Below are 18,547 nucleotides of genomic sequence, written 5' to 3'. Positions count from 1 at the left end.
GATCTTTAGCTAATTCATCTAACTTTTCTGTCATGCAAAGTTTGTTCACATACCCTAGTTTTACTTAAAGTAGGTCAACTTTGGAATACAGATTAATTAAAATTAAAATTTGAAAATAAATAATATGAAACATGCAAGTGTACTTTGTACTACAAATTGTTATACAGATGTGTGCTAGTATTATATATTATATTATATTGACATCATAATTTCTGCACTGGTATTGTACTTGATACCTGGAATTCCATTTTTGTGGTAGCAAACTTTAGGCCCTACCATCTTTCTGAGTTTATTTACTGTTGGGGAAATAAGAGGAAAAGTTTCTTAGTCACTCATTTAGATTTTCCTCTCTGTACATGGTTCTTTCTTTGGAAGACTAGATATTCAGAGGACTGGATTAGCAGTCTAGGGAGAAATAAAAAGACCAATAAACTTTTACCTTCAAAGAGTTTGAGATCACATGCAATTTTAGATCCTAGCTATGGCTGGAAGGAACCTTAGAGAACATCATCCAAATTCCTCATTTTCCATGTAATGTAGGTCACTTGAGACATGTTGGCATCCTTTCCATGAGGAGGATGCTAGGGAGCTACTTCCCAGAGAATTTTGATGATATGTCATGGGAGTTATTTGAACAGATGGTCTTGTAGAGACAGTTTGTAATGAGTTCTGGTTGCCTAATGACATGTTGAAGAGGAAACTCCTTGATTGGGCATGGAGGCATTCAAAAAGTCTTAGCCTCAGTTACAGATCTTTGCCTGAGCACCCTGAGAACAGCTTGTTGACTGGTGAAGGGAGTAGAATTTACAGCCTTGTGAGTTTTAATGTCTGGAGGGATCTTTGGCATACTTCCATTCCAGCATGCGCTTTGTAAACAAAGAGACATCATCATCCAACAGGTGATCCCGAGGACCCCAGGAATAACAGGACCCTCAGATCACCAGTCCAGATTCTAGTCTGGATCTCCTGCCATTATCTGGAATTTTATTTCTCACCAAGATATTTTCCGTGAATAAATTTATAAGGGTGACTTCTAGTTTTTGAGAATGAGACATTACCTACATTTGTCACATTTTCTATGCTGAGGAACAATGCTCAGAGGTGGGCAGCACTCCACATATTTTCAGCAACAGCTGCAGAGTTTACATCATGACACAGGTCCCCAATGCTGTGATTGTTTGATACACCATCAATAGCAACAATTGAACAAGCTATTAGGCATTTTATAGATGTGACCTTGGTTTCTATAGCCAGCTCTGATTTGCCATTGGTTTGAAAAATCACTTATTTTTTCCATGCTTTGGAAAGTACAAGTGATGTTTGCCTAGCTTAATAGATTGTTATGCAGATTCACTGGTACAGATGCTTTGAAATATTTTTGTATATTAAATTTTTTCATTATATTTAGGTGCCGTTTTTCCATAAAGAAATGAAATTAGACAATATTAATACATTATAATAATTTTAGCTTTAAATTGTCCTTTAAACTAGGTTTGCAAAATTTTGATTTTCATTTAAATTCCCAATCCCAGAAATACCAATGATAACCAATAATATAAATGAGCAATCTTTATCTTAAACTCATATTTGCTTTAAAAAATAGAATCCAAATGAAAATAACCTTTTATATCAAAATGGAATTTTTAAAAAATGAAAAGAAAATGAATGATGGGAGCAAAGCAGCAAAGAGTATACTATTTCTACAAGAAATGTTGGATTTGGTCTTTTTAAACTTGCTCCAAATTGGTAAGCTCTTTGTATTCACCAAGAGTGTTTGTTTTCACATTTTCATAGTCATTCAGTAAAACCTTTGACAAGTTCTCTGTGGCAAAGGAAATTTAAAACTCCTTCGAAATTCCCTGAGCAACTCACAGATCCCATGAAAATATACTGCTACAATATCAAGTGTAGTGTTGAAAAATTACACCTTTAAAGTTATGCCAAAGAATTCACTTTGCCTTTTTCTCTCTTTTTCATTATTAAGTAGAGTACTACCAAAGCTGCCTCTGGGCTAGGCAATTGTGGAGATATTTTTTATACTGTACAAGAGTTAGTTACAAAGCCTTAGACGAAAAATATGTTCTTACTCTTCTCATTCTGAGGAGACAGAATGACTTAATGAAAAGAGCAAAAGAATGGGAGTCAACTCTGGGTTATAGTGAAGGATCTACCTCTTTTCTCTAAAATGAAGAGGTTGGACTAAGTGATTTCTAAGATTCCTTTCAGCCAAGTCCATAATCTTCTCATCCTAACTGTGATCTTGTGAAAGTCACAACCTCTTTGTGACATTGCTTTGTTACCATAAAATTCTTCCATTGGATGAAATAACATCGAAAGTTCCTCTTCCACTTCTTAAATTTTATATAGGGGTAAGTGGAATGTCAGTAAGTGAGGTACATGGTATCAAAATTATTTATACAAGAAACAATAATGTGCATTTTTTTCAATATAATCACCTACATTGTTTCATTTATTCCAGTGGCTGATGAGCTTTTGTATTTTATTGGGCAAATATGGCTTTGGTAAAGAATACAGACAATTATGAATCACATATAAAGAAAATAGAAACCAGGCTCAGGACATTATGGCAGGTGTGATAGGAGCACACATTTCACTTCCTGCCTATACTACAGAGTTGTTTAAGTAATGTGGGAGCGAACTTTATCCTTTTGTTAGAATACTCCTGCTCACGTGACTGTGCCAAGAACAGGCTCAGAGTAGCAAGCTCTGGAAAATGCCTTCTTCCAAAAAGGCAGTATGTGTTTTGTTCATATGGTTTTTTTTTTGGTGGGGGTCGGGGATGGGTAGTGTAGAATGAACCTTTATGGGACTACACCAATCCTCAGACTCCATAACTCTGATTTTCAGAGCATATGGGTAGGATTTAGAGTTTGCCAGCAGACACACTGTCTTTCTAAATATGTACTGCTTTTGTGCTCAGAGATAAAATATTTTACCCATGTCTTTGGGTGGGTTAAGTCAATTCAATGAATATTTATTAAGCAACTATTACTACATGCCAGTCACTGTACTAAGCTCTCAGGAAATAGAGACTCACCTCCCTCTATCCTCAAAAACTAGCTCAGCCCCTTTCGTCAACTTTCTTTTACAATTTGGTAAAAGGAGACTTAGGACATATGTACTCAGAAAATATGAAAGATCACTTTCAGCAAGGTCAGGGATTCATTACCTGAAGCCTATGAAATTTTGAAAAAAGTATACATTTTTTTTTACAAACTGTATTTCAACAAATTAGTTTACTTTGTATTCTGATATATTTTATTTTATGCATTTTAAAACATGATTCTGAGAAAGAGTCTATAGGATTTACCCGACTGCTAAAAAAAAGGGGGGTGTCCATGGCCTGTGCACGCGTGCGCACACACACACACACACACACACACCAATTAAAGAACTCCTAATCTAAGGCGATCTGGGGAAGTATGAAAGGTTGAGGATTTCCATCAGTTGGGAAAATTACCAGAACTGGGAGATGGCTTGGACAGATGCTACGACTTATTATCTTTATGATGTATTAAATCCAAAATTTTATGAAAATTTATTTTGTTGTTGTTAACCCAGCTCAAATCTCTTCTCTTCTATAAACTTTCTTTGATTCTCCCCACACACTTTGTTTTATACCTCTATAATTCACTAATTGTATTATGAACAATATGGACATTTATACAACTCTTTAAGGTTTGCAAAACATGAGACACTTTTGAGCCTCAGAAGAACCCTGTGAGGCTTTTTCCAACAGCTAACATTGTCCTGTAGCTTATCAGGAAACTAGCATCCAAAGGGGTTAAGTGGTCACATAGCTAGTCACTGCTAAAAGCAAAAATCAAATCCAGATTTATAGGACTACAAGTCCAGCTTTCTAACCAATAAGTAGCATTGCCTCATCCATATAGATATCAGATCTCTCTACTAGTCTGCAAATTCCATAGAGGTGAGGACCATGTCTCATCTAAACTTTCTGTCTCCCTCAGTGCTCTATATCTTGAAAGAAGTTAATACGTGTTTGTTCAATTTAATCAAATTGATATGAAAAGTTAGCATGTAAAAAGTAAAAACCAAATGAGGCTTTTTCAGCATCTACACTCTTATGAGTCAAAAAACATGTTATGGCATTGGCCCGCTAATACCTAAACTGAAATGATGAAATACCCATAATAGATATCCTTTGGTTAGAACAACTTAACTGCATTCAAGTTAGCAAGTGAATGCAGAAAAACAAGTTAGGAATTGAATGCAGAAAAACTCGGTTAACCATCACCCCTGCCTGAGCTGTTCAAATCCCACCAGTCTTTTATATCTTAATTTAATTCCCTTTCAGGTTATTTGTTCATATAACTGGAATTCTAATCTTCTTATTCTTGGCTGTCTCCAGTTCCATTGTGGTTATTTTCACTGTGCTCTGTGTCCTAATGCTTTTAAAGATGTATGCATGCACATATTGGTAAGTATAATATTTTTAAATAACAGATTCTAAAGTCCCCATTCAGGAATCTTCAGGGCTTTTTTTCTTTTGTGTGTGTGTGTGTGTGTGTGTGTGTGTGTGTGTGTGTGTGTGTGTGTGCGTGTGTATGTTTGTGTGTGCGCTAAACAGGCAGATGCATGTTAAATCTTAATTTTATGAATATTTTTGTCCCTCTAAGGAGAAAGGCCGTCCTAGGAAATGAAAATGTATCCATGTATTATTTTTATTTAATGTTTTCTCAGCTTGACTCCCATCCTACACTATAAACATCTTGAGGGCAGAGAACACACCTCTGGGTGTTCCACAAAGCTTCCACAGGACCGTATGGGTTTCATGATCCCAGAGAGCTCTCAACAAATAGGCAATTCATTCATGAGGATTATACTAAGTAAAGCAGACACTGCTGATAAAATTGTGATAATTTACTCATAATCAAATAGGATGAGGATAGGAAAGGATGCTCTGTATGTACACAATTTTCTTATCTAGATATATACATATGTCTTTTGTTTGCTGCTCTGTGTGAGGCTGATATTTGGCAAGAAAATGGGGAGAAGGGAAGAGAAAGATGGTATTTCCTATTGAGCACATGTGAGAAAATCCCTGTTGCTTTCAAGGTGAAACATTAAAAAGAAAATTCCCCAGTCTAGAGATGAAACATTGATAGAAGGAAATGCATCCAACTTACCATTCTTGACTTGCCCACTTCTGAGGCAGCCCAAGGAAATAAGTCTCCCTGGCTGGCCTTGGACAAACACCAAAAGTGCATGGGTTTACCTTAAGGTACATTTCCTTTAAGGCTAAAGGCAACATTTCTTAATCTTGCTTGGCCAGATGACATTTCAATGTAACTTATCAGGAAAGGATGGCAGATGAAGCCCTCTAAAGACTTTTTTGGGTGGCAATTTGCCACTCTCTAGTGGCAAATACTACCTAACAGCAAGGACTCTGTCAGGCTGGCTGCCTCTAGGTATTTTTAAGTGTCAGGAAAAATGCTGGAGGTGCAGAATTCTAGCTCCCACCTGGCATTGTACTATCTTGTTATTTTATGCTTCAAGTTCAAATTTTGGTCCCCTAAGAAAGAAGGAAAAATTTTTGTAAAAGCCACTTGTAGACTATCATTCCAAGAACTACACTGGCTCTTCTATATCTAATCAATCAATTCCTCTGTCAACATGGATATACTATATACTAGGTGCCAGATTCTGTGCTAGACTCTGAGGATACAAATGAAAAAATTAGATAGTCACTGCCTTCAAGGAGCTTGCATTCTATGGGAAAGAGACAGTATATGCATGTGGGAGCAATATACCTCACATGCCAACATATATATTATTCATACACTTCTTCATGGAAGTGAGGCAACCATGGAAGTACATGCTGGTTGAAGTATCTACAAACTAAACTAAATTTTTAAGGATTTAAGGATGATACTAGATCTGTGACTTCAATGCTATATCATAGGGAACTCCTAGTTGGGGAAAATATCTCTGACAATGCAAGTCAGAACCTTCTTTATAATTTCTAGCCTTTGTTTCTCAAGGAACTAAGAATTTAAGTGACTTGCTCAGAGTCATGCTGCCACTGTATGTCAGAGTTGGGATTTGAACCCATGTCTTGCTAAAATTAAAAGAATTATAATTTTCTTAGATTTACTGTTCTGGTCAATTTTTCTTTGATATTTTGTTTTGAAGCATATTTTCCATACTTGATTTTATGTATTCATCTATATCTATCCTCTTAGATTGATATTATTGCCAGGAGAAGGAAGAAAAAGAGTTCTAGGAAAGAGAAATGAGAGACAATAGGTGAGAGAAGAGAGACAGACAAAGACAAAGACAGAGAGAGACAGACAGTGACAGAGAGACAGTGACAGAGACAGCAGAGACAGATAGAGATAGATATGATAGATGGATAGATAGATAGATAGATAGATAGACAGCTAGAACATTTATTAAGCATTACTATGTTTCAGGCCCTGTCAAAAATAATGATGATATGTATACAAGCCAGAAAGTCTCTACCCTCAAGAAGACTGCATTCTATTGGGGAAAAACCATACTTCCTTCTCTAAACAGAACATGTAAATATGTAAATATTAGGTAGATGGCAGATAGAAGGAAGGAGATAGAGAGAGAGAGAGACCAACATACAGACAGACAGACAGACAGACAGACAGACATAGATAGATAGATAGATAGATAGATAGATAGATAGAGTATAGATGAGTATGGCAACTGGAGTCAGAAGACTTGAGTTCTGTACTTGTAGCCTTGGGCAACTCATGTCACTTGACAGTACCAGAGGTCATTCATTTGTAGGAAGTCTATATAAAAGGGATCTGGAAAGGAAGGTATACCACATGATGTAGAATGTGGTAGGAGATGGCCAGAAAGTTCCGTGGAGACCTGTTTCCAGGCAACGTGAGGCAGTAGCTTCACTATTTGAGCCAAAGGACAAAGGAACAGAGTCCAAGGTTGAGGTGGGGGAAATGAGGGTGTTGGCTAGAGTAGAGGCAGTATGTTGAGGGGATGACTAGAAGATGCTATGATCATTCAATGCAAAATTTTCAGGATAAGTAGAATTTACTAGGACTAGTGTTTATTTTGCAAGTCTCTATTAGCGGAATTTTTTATAATGATATGTTGAAATAATTTTGATTTTGATTTTTAATTTCAAATGGATTCTGTGGCCTGTACTTTGAGTTTCTTAAAACTGGATGAACAATAAATTCCTTATATATGAAATGGAAATATGCCCTTCAGTGTTTAGTAGGGAAACAGCAATAGAGATGCTTATTAAAATCAAACATAAAGAGAAAGCACCCACTTGCATAATGAAGTTTAAACTACATTTTCAGGCTTAAATCAGCTTTTGCTACACTGAAGTTATGAATTTGTTTTTAAAATGCTACCTTATTTTGTGACCCTTGTAGGGTTGTAAAAGGAAGAGAGGATCATGAAACAAAGGAAATATAGTTCTCCTAAGGCACTCTCTAGTTTGTATCAATTCTGAAATAACTTGCTGAATGATCTGACCACACTGAGAACTAAAGCCTCAGCTTACATGTTTTAATGGCAATAGGAAGCATTTTTGTTTGTATTTTGATGAGTGATCACATTATGGTTATTTATTTTAGCTTTCTCATCCTGCTCATAAAAATTGAACAATGAAGATCATAGAATCATAAATCTGGAGTCAGAAGGATCATGGAGGTCATCTAACCTAGCCCTCTCTTTTTACAGATAAGGAAACTCAAACTCAGAAGTTTATTGACCTAAGTTCATGTAGCCAGTAAGCAATGAGGCTAGAATTCAAACTAAGTTTCAATAACTGCAAGTTTAGCTCACCAGGTCTGGTGTTCTCTCTAATGCACCAAACTTAGATAAATAACAGCAGTATCAAAGGACAGTTAGATGAACTATCCCATGTGATCACATATAATTTTTAAGGTATACAGTAATATACCAAATTTTTCAATCCTCAAATACAAGCATATAATGATAATAAGTGTACATTAAAATATTACACACTAAATGAACATATCATAATATCTTCTATATTATAAAACAAATTAGTCATTCGGTCTTAAAATGTTATTTCATAAATTTATTAGAGATGATAATAAGATGGCTCTTTGGACAATAATACAAAACTGCATTATACTATGCATAAAGTAGGAAAATAAATGTTTTAATTGATCTGTTTATATAGATAGAGGCATGTGAGATGTGATAGTTTAAGTTCTACTTTAGGGTACTGTTGATGTTGTTCAGTTATTTTAGTCATCTGAGTCTCTGTAACCCCAATATGGGGTTTTCTTAGGAAAGATGCTGGAGTGGTTTGCCATTTCCTTCTCCAGTTCATTTTATAGATGAGGAAACTGAGGCAAACAGGGTTAAGTGACTTGCCCAGGGTCAAACAGCTAATCAGTGTCTGAGGCCAGATTTGAACTCAGTTCCTCCTGACTCCAGGCTTGGTGCCCTGTGCTACCAACTGCCCTTTTAGGAAATCAGATTCAGTAAAATGCAATTTCACTATAAAAATATCGGTTTATAATTTTAAACAGGATTACCAATATAAATATTGTACAGATGACAGATGAGAAGGTAGAGAGACAGACTCACACATAGGCAGAGAGACTGAGAAATAAAAAGACAGGTAGATAGATAGTTAGACAGACAGATAGGAGGGAGAGAGAGAGAGAGAGAGAGAGAGAGAGAGAGAGAGAGAGAGAGAGAGAGACAGAGACAGAGACATAGAGAGACAGAGAGAGACAGAGAGAAAGAGAGAGAGAGATCGGACATAGTATAGTGGAATGAGTGTGGAAGTTTGTGTCAGAAGATTTAGGTTCTACCTGTATGATCATGGGTAACTAATGCCACTTCCCTGCAAAACATATTCCTCACCTGTAAAATAAGGGGATTCGACTTGATCTCTTAGAGCCCAAGTGAGGGCTTTTTTAAATCAAAAAAGACAAATTAATTCAGTTCTAGAATACCTACAGAACATCTCCAACTCACATTTTTCAGCCTGCTTCACCTGGAGCATTAGACATCTTCTTTTCTTGGGAGTAGTCTCCTTTATCCCATATTAGCTGACATAGCTTAGTAACTTTCTAGGTGCTAACTTGTGAGATTCAGCTCTCTGGGGAAGACTATTAATGGGTGACCTCCCTTGACTGTGAGGCCATAGACTTCTGTGTGAACTGTGCTCATTCATCAACTTCAAATTAAAATTGGGCTTCAGACATTAGCTGTGTAAGCAAGGCACTTACCTGGGCATGTCACTCACCACTGTTTGCCTCAGTTTCCTCTTCTGTAAGATGAGCTGGAGAAGGAAATGGCAAAAACCTCTCTAGTATCTTTGCCAAGAAAACCCAAAATGGGGTCATGAAGAGTTGGACATGACTAAAAGACTGAACAACAACCAAATGTACACTCATATACGTGTGTGTATGTGCATGTGTATACATATACATGTATATAACAATTCCTCTTAAAGGACAATATTGTATAGCAAGAAGAACAATCCAACATTAAAAAATATTCTATGTATTTGCAACGCTCTGAAAAGACTTCACATGCTTAAGTAAATGATCACCAATTAATATATACACGTATTTTTCCCCAAGATATTTATATTTTATATATTTTCCTAATAAGGAAAACATTCTTCACTCAGTAAAATGGATGTTGTGGAACTTTTAAAAAATCTGTTGATTCACAGATAAAATAGGAATAGTTTTTATTAAAAATGTGATCCCTATACAATATTTGCATAGTGTTTATGGCATGTGTTTCAGAATAGGAAGAGTATGCAACTAGAATAATCATTCTTTTTGGCTGTGGTTCGCCTGACATAACAGATACTCTATATGGTTCAAAATGATACCACTCCTCCTATTCTTGGGGACCTAATCTCTTGGTGGCAGTGACAAAAAATTGATGAATGATTCAGAAGAGAATCACATGGTATTTAGCTCTTCTGGTGACATATGACATTTTGGGTTTAGAATGATATATCATGGCATGATATGTCAGATTTTCCTTGGGGACCCTGGTCTTTCCCTGGAAACACAATGGCACTATCAATGGTACCTCTAAAACTACACTATAACCCATCTGGCTTCCAGGAGTGGCTGGGTATGTAGTTTGATATTTCCCCAAATTCTCTATAAAGTGCATTCACTCAAATAGTATATTTTAACCACCCTGCTATCTTACTCTGGTCACCTACTAGTTAGCCATTATTTTTCTTTTAATGACTAGATATTTTATATTCTGCTTCTTCTTAATGGTGAACCTTTTAGTTTTTGGCTATGGGTGATACTGGATATATTAGAATCATGAGACATGAACCTCAAGGAAGGCTAATCTGGGGTCAAGTTGTCACTGGAAATGTTACTGTCTTAAGGTCTGCGTTGAAATCCTTCTAGCCCAGAATAGATATTTGTAGATATGTAAAAGGCTGAAAAGAAATGCTGTTCTCCTGAATGCATAGAAAACAAGGAATGTTTCTCATGAAAAAGAGTTTAGGACCCTATTAGTGAAAAGAATATATACTCTAATAACTCTTAGGCAGTGGGAGTTTAAAGTGAGGTTACTTGGTAGGCAATTCCGCTAAGAGTTTTCATGTATCATCTAAAAGAAACCTATTTTATACATTAAGGAAAGGTCAGTTTAAAATTACCTAGAAAGACTGCTTTGTTTTCTTTGTTGTATTTTATGTGTAAAGATGTTCTTTGGAATGGCATCCAGATGGGTGGAGCCCTGGCTCCACTGGGGTGTTTCCTGGGTCTCCTAAGGTGGAGCAGCTAGGTGACACAGAAGCAAACAGCAAATCACTCCAGTATCTTTGTCAAGAAAATGGCAAAAGGGGCCAGGAAGAGTCAGACATGACTGAAACACTGAACAACAAACAAGCAAACAAACAAACAAACAACTGTAGTGGAATTCTTAGCCCTTGAAAAGGAACTATATTTTCCAGGCTAGTTCAGCACCAAAGACAGATCCTAGATCTAGTTAGCAAGTAAGGCTAGTTGGGCTATCCTGTGACTGTTACCAGAAGTTAGTAAACTTTTCCTAACCTTTGAGATGAATCATAAACCTCTGCACTCATCACTGTTCAACATCTTTTAACCTTTCTTTCATAGGTAATTATTTATTCAGCATCCTTTCTGTGCAGGAAGCTGATTGAATGATTTGGGGAGAGGAAGGAAAGGGATATAAAAGAGATAGAAGTCACAATCCTTACGTTTAAAGAACAATCTGGTTGGAGGAGGCGATACATATCTCCATTTAGCTCCTGGCAGTGAACAAAGAACAGCTGGAAGCAATCACTGTTTGGCAGGAAAAGTGGTTTCAACCTCCATCACAAGTCACCCTTCAATAAGCTGGAAGTTATCCAACTAAGAGCCCTCAGAACGGTCAATACAAATTTTACCTTAATTCTATATTTTTCTTGTGATTTATTTTTTATCCTCATTTATTAAATGATGCTACTTGTTATTTCTCTGATGGGATTGGTATTTCACACAAGGAAAAAAGCTTTACAAATTCACTTAATATTTTGAAATTTTCTTCTAGAAATATAATATAGATTCAAGGTTAGAAGGGTACTAGGGAGTTACATAATCATAGTATTATAGATGTACTCCTAGGAGGGACCTTAGAAGTCAAGTAATCCAACCCTCTCATTTTATAGCTGAGACAGATGAATCCAAGAAATGTAAATGACTTGATAAATCAATAGATAGTCAGTCATAGAGTATGAATTCAAACTCAGATACTAGTTCATGTCTCCACCAAACCATATTGAACAACCCTAACAATAGAAGCAGTGAGACTCCTGGTTAAAATGGTGTGAGAAAGGTCATAGAACAGTCCAACTCCCCCACATATGTATGAGCAATAACCTATAAATGAGAGCAGAGTGAAAATGCTAAATTACTTTTAAAAAGGAACTTGAGTATACTACTTCTTAAAATCCAGCATGAAACAAAAAAGATAGTCATAAGTTGTAGGCATTGAAATAGAGATCCCATCCACAAAAGTAGCATAAGCTCAAATGAGCAAGACAGACATCCAGATTAAGATGCTGATGTACAATCCTAGTAGAGTGGGAGTAGAAGCCTGAAACGGTGCCTGAACATGAAGGGATGGGTTTGAAAAGCCCACAATAGATCCTTGACCAGTGATGCCTGAGGGAGAATAAAAGACTGCAAAGCTTTGGCCAGAGATGTCCCTAGAGTGAACAGAATAACACAACAATGCCTGACCAGAGATGCTACAGAAAAGCAGGAATACCATTGAAATAACCTGGAAGGGAGAAACCTAGGGTTAGAAAAACACAGACCTCTGACAAGAAAAAAAACTAAAGCCTACCAGTTCTTTGAGTGAAGGCCCACCCACAGCCCAGGAGATGGAAATCACTAACAGTAGCAAAAGAATTTGAAGTTTAAATACAGTAGATCTTGGTAGTACAAGACAGAACAGAACATAGCCCTAGCAAATGTCTTTTACCAGGAACTGAGGCTTAGAAACATGAATAAAGAAATGGAGACATATGGAGAGAGAGATAGAGACACTTAAAACCATCAAAAGTAGATACATTTCCCTTGTAAGTATAATCTGAGCCTCAGGATGGGTGTAAGAAATGGGAGGAAACGCCTTGGCCATGAGGACTACAAAAGTATTTGGAAGAAGTAAAGGAAAAAAAACAAAAAGTGGGGGATAATAGATTAAAGTTCTGAAAAAATGAATTGGAAGGAGAATAAATATAAGTAGAAAGCTATAAGTAAATAGCTTATAAGAAAGGAAGAAAGTTTACCCAAGTGGTGGACTTGCTGAAAACTTAAATACATCAAACAGAACTCAATCAATATAGCAATATTATCAAACAGAACTTGATGCCAAGAAAAATTAGAACAAGAAATAAAATAGTTAAAAAACAAAATAAAATTTAAATTATCTACTATCAAAAAATAAATTTAAATAGTGGATAAAATATAATAATATAAAACCATAATGACCAAAATACTTGGATATCATATTTCAAGAAATCATAAATGAACACTCTCCAGATTTATTAAAACCAGAAAGAAAAATTAAAATAAATATTAGTCACGTTCTGAAAGAAATCCTAAAAGGAAAATTCCCAGGAATGAGAAACACAATCCATAGCTTCCAGATCAAAGAGAAAGAAAAGCTAGGAGACAATCTCTGTTACATAATACATATTTAATAAATTCTTGTTGATTGATGTTGTGATTAAAAAGTATGAAAGACGTAATTTAATAATTTTATTTATAATGCCAGCCTTTTAATAATTTGGCCATCTTTCTCTTAGATACCCCAAAGACAATCATGGTGGTGGGTTCATGGCTTGTATGCCCATTGGAAGAGGGGTATTTCAGAGGGTGGCAATCAACTCTGATTGATTAATAATTAATTAGAGAAAGATATTATGGCAGCTGAACCTATTCAAATGAACTTTGATTATGTCATTTACTTCTAAGTTACACCTAGACTTGGGCAATGGCTTTCCAGGCTGGGTGGGGTCTGAACAAGAGAGTCCAATCTTATTACCAGTAAGATCCCTCAGGAAAGTCAACTTTTGAAAATAGGAGTCCAGAAACTCTGGATCTCCTCAAATCATTGGCTATTAACAATCATTTCTCTCACTGATTGAATTTTAGTAATAGGAAACAGTTATCATTTGAGACTTGACAGCAATGCCTATAAAGAAAAAAAATTCTTGGATTATGATATCCCATAAGGTTAAAGATAATAGATTGCAACCAAGAATGATACATGTAAGAAAGTAAGAATGCCTGAGTATAATGATAAAAGAGGGAGAGGATAAACCTTTAACAAAATAGATGTTTTTAAGCATCCCTAATAAAAAATACTAGAATTGATTAGAAATTTTGAATTGTAAAAACAAAGGTTAAGAAAAACCTAGAAAATAAAATACATTTGAGCATTTGGAAAAATCAAAATATTGAATAAATGTTACATTTTAACAGGAGAGAAGAAACCATGTCTCTTTAGAATTCTAATGACTTTAAGAATGACAGGGAAAGTGAATAACATAAACAGAACTCATATTTTATTTTGATGAATCTTAAAAAAGAAGTTGTGCAGGGGATCAAATAGTCTAAGAAGAGATCACTCAGAAGGGGGACTGTGAACAAATCATTAACTTCTCAGTAACCCAGGTAATAGACTATAAGTTGCAGAAGTTGCCAGTCTTCATTGGTAAGGGGAGTTTATTCTCTGGAAGTTCACATCACTAATAAAATCCTTGGTCTAGATCCCCCTAAGAACAAGACATAATAATACATTGTAGTCCAGCCTACTTATTATACACTGCTTATTATGTTAAGTCCACTCTTAGAGAACTTCTCTTAAACAGAATTCTGCCAAGAAAGCATAGAAGTATTGGGATTAGCCTGCACACTCACATATAATGATAGCTTAGTGTCTTCTTGTGGCTCCTCCATTTGCTAAAGGAAAAAGGCAAGGAAATAAAGGGAAGAGAATGTTATATTTATGTGTGATTATTTCTACTTCTAAAATCAGTGGGCAGATATGGAGAAAATGAGTAATCAGAATAAATAACTTCATAGTAGTGAATCCCTTTGCCAAAGTAGTGTTTATTAATTATCAGATGTCATACAAAACTACAACCATGTCTGTACTTGTGGGGACACTGCCACGTTGAAGAATGTCTTGGTACTAAATGGTATCTACTTCTTTGTCTCCCCATTTCCCGCTTACTTATGTATATATGCATATTATGTTAAAATGCAATGAATACAACATTCCTATTTACATAATATCATACCCAGAAGAAAGAGAGCTATGGCATATAAATGCTTTTGAGAAACTTGTTGGATTGTATAGTGTTGGTGTCACTATCACATGGATAGGGATATAATTGGCCTCAGGCTGGAGTCATTGATTGTTTATCAACAGCAGGAAACACATTGAGTTTTTTGCCTGTCTGGCTAGTTAAAAATTAAGGATGGGTCCTGGTTGCTTTCAATCATCTGGACAACTTTGTATTAGTTCTGTCATTCATTTTTTCTAGCTTACCTCATCAGAATTAAACAGCTACATCTGAGGATAAATGGAGTAAGACCATGGTGAGAAGAGAAAAAAAAAGAAAAGAGGGAAATTAGTTTTGATGCATTATAATAAGTTTTCAAATTCCACTTATGTTCTCTTATTGTTCTGACAGAACTAATGTATTGCCTTATTCATAGAAAACTCTCAATATTATTTGCTGAAAAAATAAATGAATATTTAATTTTAAAGATATCATTCTCATTTCTTCATGTATTAAAAAGCCTATTAATTCTGACTGTAATTGTGGTGGAGAGGAAAGTGCAATGCTTTGAGTAAGAATTGAACTAGGTAACCTCTAATATATGTCCCACTTATTCTAGATACATCCTGCACCTATTCAAATAGTTGAAGACCTGTCATGATAGAACTAATATTTATTAGCATTCCCTTGATACATCTTCTTTCTCCTTATCCCCTATATGGGGAGGAGGTCTGGAACCCACCTCCTTCCCTAACCCTTAGAGATTACCATTCTTTAAAAAAAAAGACAAAACAAAGGGATCGACCTTACCTTGTCTTGCATACCTTCCTGGACCCCTGTAGCAACAATTCGGCTAGCAGCTGCTGCAGGGGTGTAAGACCCAACAAGGCTAGCAACAAGAGCTTCCAGCACAGATTCTTTTGATCTCCTTTACTAAGCAAAGTAACGTTAAGGGGTTAACAATTTTGTTTTAATCGAACATGCAAATATCATTCACTTAGTTCAGGAGGAAAAGCCAGCAACCTGAACTTCAGAGCAAATACAAACAAATTACAAACACATTATAAACAGACCAGATCACAATTCATAGTTATCAAGAAACCATCAACATCTGGGTTGACAAGCTGGGAGGCTCTTAATGCAGCTGCCCAGAGTCTCCACATCAACACTCCTCCATGAGTGAGAGCCCCAAGGGAGAACTCCAGCCTCTGGGTTTATATATCTTGTTCAGGGTCAAAGATGAGTCACACATGAGACACTCACACGACCTAAAAGCATTGCAAACCTGGGACTCAAACTCATGCAAACCAGGCTTTCTCTTGAGGCAAGAAGGTCATCAAAGACTCCTAATTTAATCAAAGAAACAAAGGCCAAACTCTTCAAGGGCACTTGGTTAAATAAGTGCTAAAAGCCCACCTTAATTATTGATACGACCCCTAAAGGCAAAAAAAGTCCTAGTCATTTGCAGTTGTGGTTTCTTAGACTTGGTGGATTTCTAAAGACTATGTGAGTTACCATGTCCTTTATCACATCTTGCCCTGATGTTCAGATATGTTCCTATATGGAAATGAGTGGGCTGCACCCAGAGAAGCTAAGTACTACTGTATCCTCATTGTATATCTTTGCTGTTCTGTCAAAGTAAACTTCCTTTTGTTCAATGACTTATGAGTGCTTCATTTCATTAAAACACTGAATCTTGAGCCAAGAGAGTTCTCGTATTAAAATATCCTCCAACCATTTTTCCATATAGAAAAGAGTTTACATTTACTTGTTTTGTAGCTCCAGATTGAAGAATTAGAAACAATGGATAGAAGTTAAAGTTAAGTATAGATTTTGACTCATCAGAAGAAAAAAAGTATAACTAATAAAACATTTCAAAGCTATAGTGAGATGCCTGACAACTTAGTGATCTGGAAATTATTGATGCGATCTGGATGATTATTTGTCTGAAGTTTCAGGGTGATTCCTGAATTGTATTGGAGGTTGAAAAGATGACCTTGACAATCCCTTCCACCCTGAGGACAATTGATTCCAAAAAGGTATTATTTCCACTGAATCATGGCTTTCCATATTGCTTAGTCAGGGATGCTTTTCTGTGACAATGGTAATTATGATATTGATGATGATAACAACAGCAATAAAAATGTAACTTCTCTGTGGTGCTTTGTAGTACATAAAAGCACTTTCACATATTTTGTTTAATATTGATAACAATGCCAAGTCAACAAGGAAAAAGTTATTGACGTAATTCATCATTCTATTTTTAATAGGGAAACAGACAGTCAAAACTCTCACTCCTGAGACAGTTGTTAAAATCAGGAATCATGTGGGAGTATACAAGATATGAATAGTCAGTCATTTCAAGTAACAGTAACAGTAAATGTGGGGAGAGGAGGTTGAATGGGAAATGGAGAGTCAGAGAGAGGGAGAGAGAGAAGCCTTTTTGTTACATAGCATATAATCAGCCTAGGGAGTTTATAGCATCAAATATTTTGGCTGGATGTTTGTGGGGGGAAAAGCCTGACTACTTTTATGACAAGCTGTATATGTGGTTCTACTTGCTGAGATATGGATAATCAAATCTCACGCTTCAGAAAATAAGCTCAGCACTGCAGGGGTCAGGAACATATTTATTCCTGCATTCCTCTATAGCATTTGACAATTTTCCAGATGCATTATGGGTTCCATTTGGCGCTTCTTTACTCTTCTTTGAAGCATCAGCATCGGTTTGGTTAATGGGTATGATGGGCCACAACTCTGGTAGGGAAGGGCAAATGATACTTCCCTTATTCTGAAGAGGTTAAGCAAGATTCTGAATGTTTATTTTACTTGCTTCTTGCAGCTTCCTTATTTGCTTGAAATTTGTTAGAGCAAAAGAAATACATTCTGCAGACTTAGAATGGATTATATACACTTCGAATGAAGGTTTTCTTTTTATAAAAAGACACTTCTTTACTTTGCCAGTCAGGTTTCTCTTCATATCCACTCATTTTTATGTTGGTTGAGAGAAATGAAAAAAGTGCCATAAAAGATAAATCTTTAATCATCTCTAGGTCTATTTAGAAGAAAACTTGTGGTCCCCTCTAACAGCAAGTTGAAAATAGCTCAGAAGTGCACCTGTACCATGCCCACACTCAGTAATGACCTGTAAGGGATAAATGTGCCAAAAGGGAAATCCATGCATCCTGTATGATTTACAGCCTCATTTTTAATGACACAGGACAAAGAAATAGCAACAGAAGGCCATTGTAAATCCTTCTATTTTTCAGCCTCAGCTTTCAGAGGGTGAAAATAATCGGGTAATTTAAAGCTGCTTGTGTTCCAATGAGAATGGCAGCAAGGTTAGTGTTTTTACAGACCCAGGGACCCTTGCTGAAGATCCTATCCTTAACCCACTGTCTTGAAGAAGGAAAAAGTGAGCAGAAGCATTCCTTGAACAGGAAGAGTAAAAGAGGAGGGAAGGGGTGAGACATCTATTTTAGAATACTGCTGTCAAATCTTTCTTCGGTGGGATGTGCAAAGTTCTTGGACTGGGATGGTACATATATGGTACAAGTTTTTGCTAATTACCAGAATCTAGTTGAGATGAAGGACAAATAGATGGGTATAGCCAGGAACAGTCAAATGAGCTTAAAGACTATATTCTCAGGACTTTCTGCTAGAGCAGAAGACTCCTATGAAGAAAAAGGACTCTTCCTAGGAGGAATCTTTTGTCATGGGCTTTTTCAG

Source organism: Trichosurus vulpecula, chromosome 7 (genome assembly GCF_011100635.1).
Source record: "Trichosurus vulpecula isolate mTriVul1 chromosome 7, mTriVul1.pri, whole genome shotgun sequence".
Lineage (NCBI taxonomy): Eukaryota > Metazoa > Chordata > Mammalia > Diprotodontia > Phalangeridae > Trichosurus > Trichosurus vulpecula.
The sequence above is the reverse complement of the archived record's forward strand: the minus strand, read 5'-3'. Positions refer to the sequence as shown.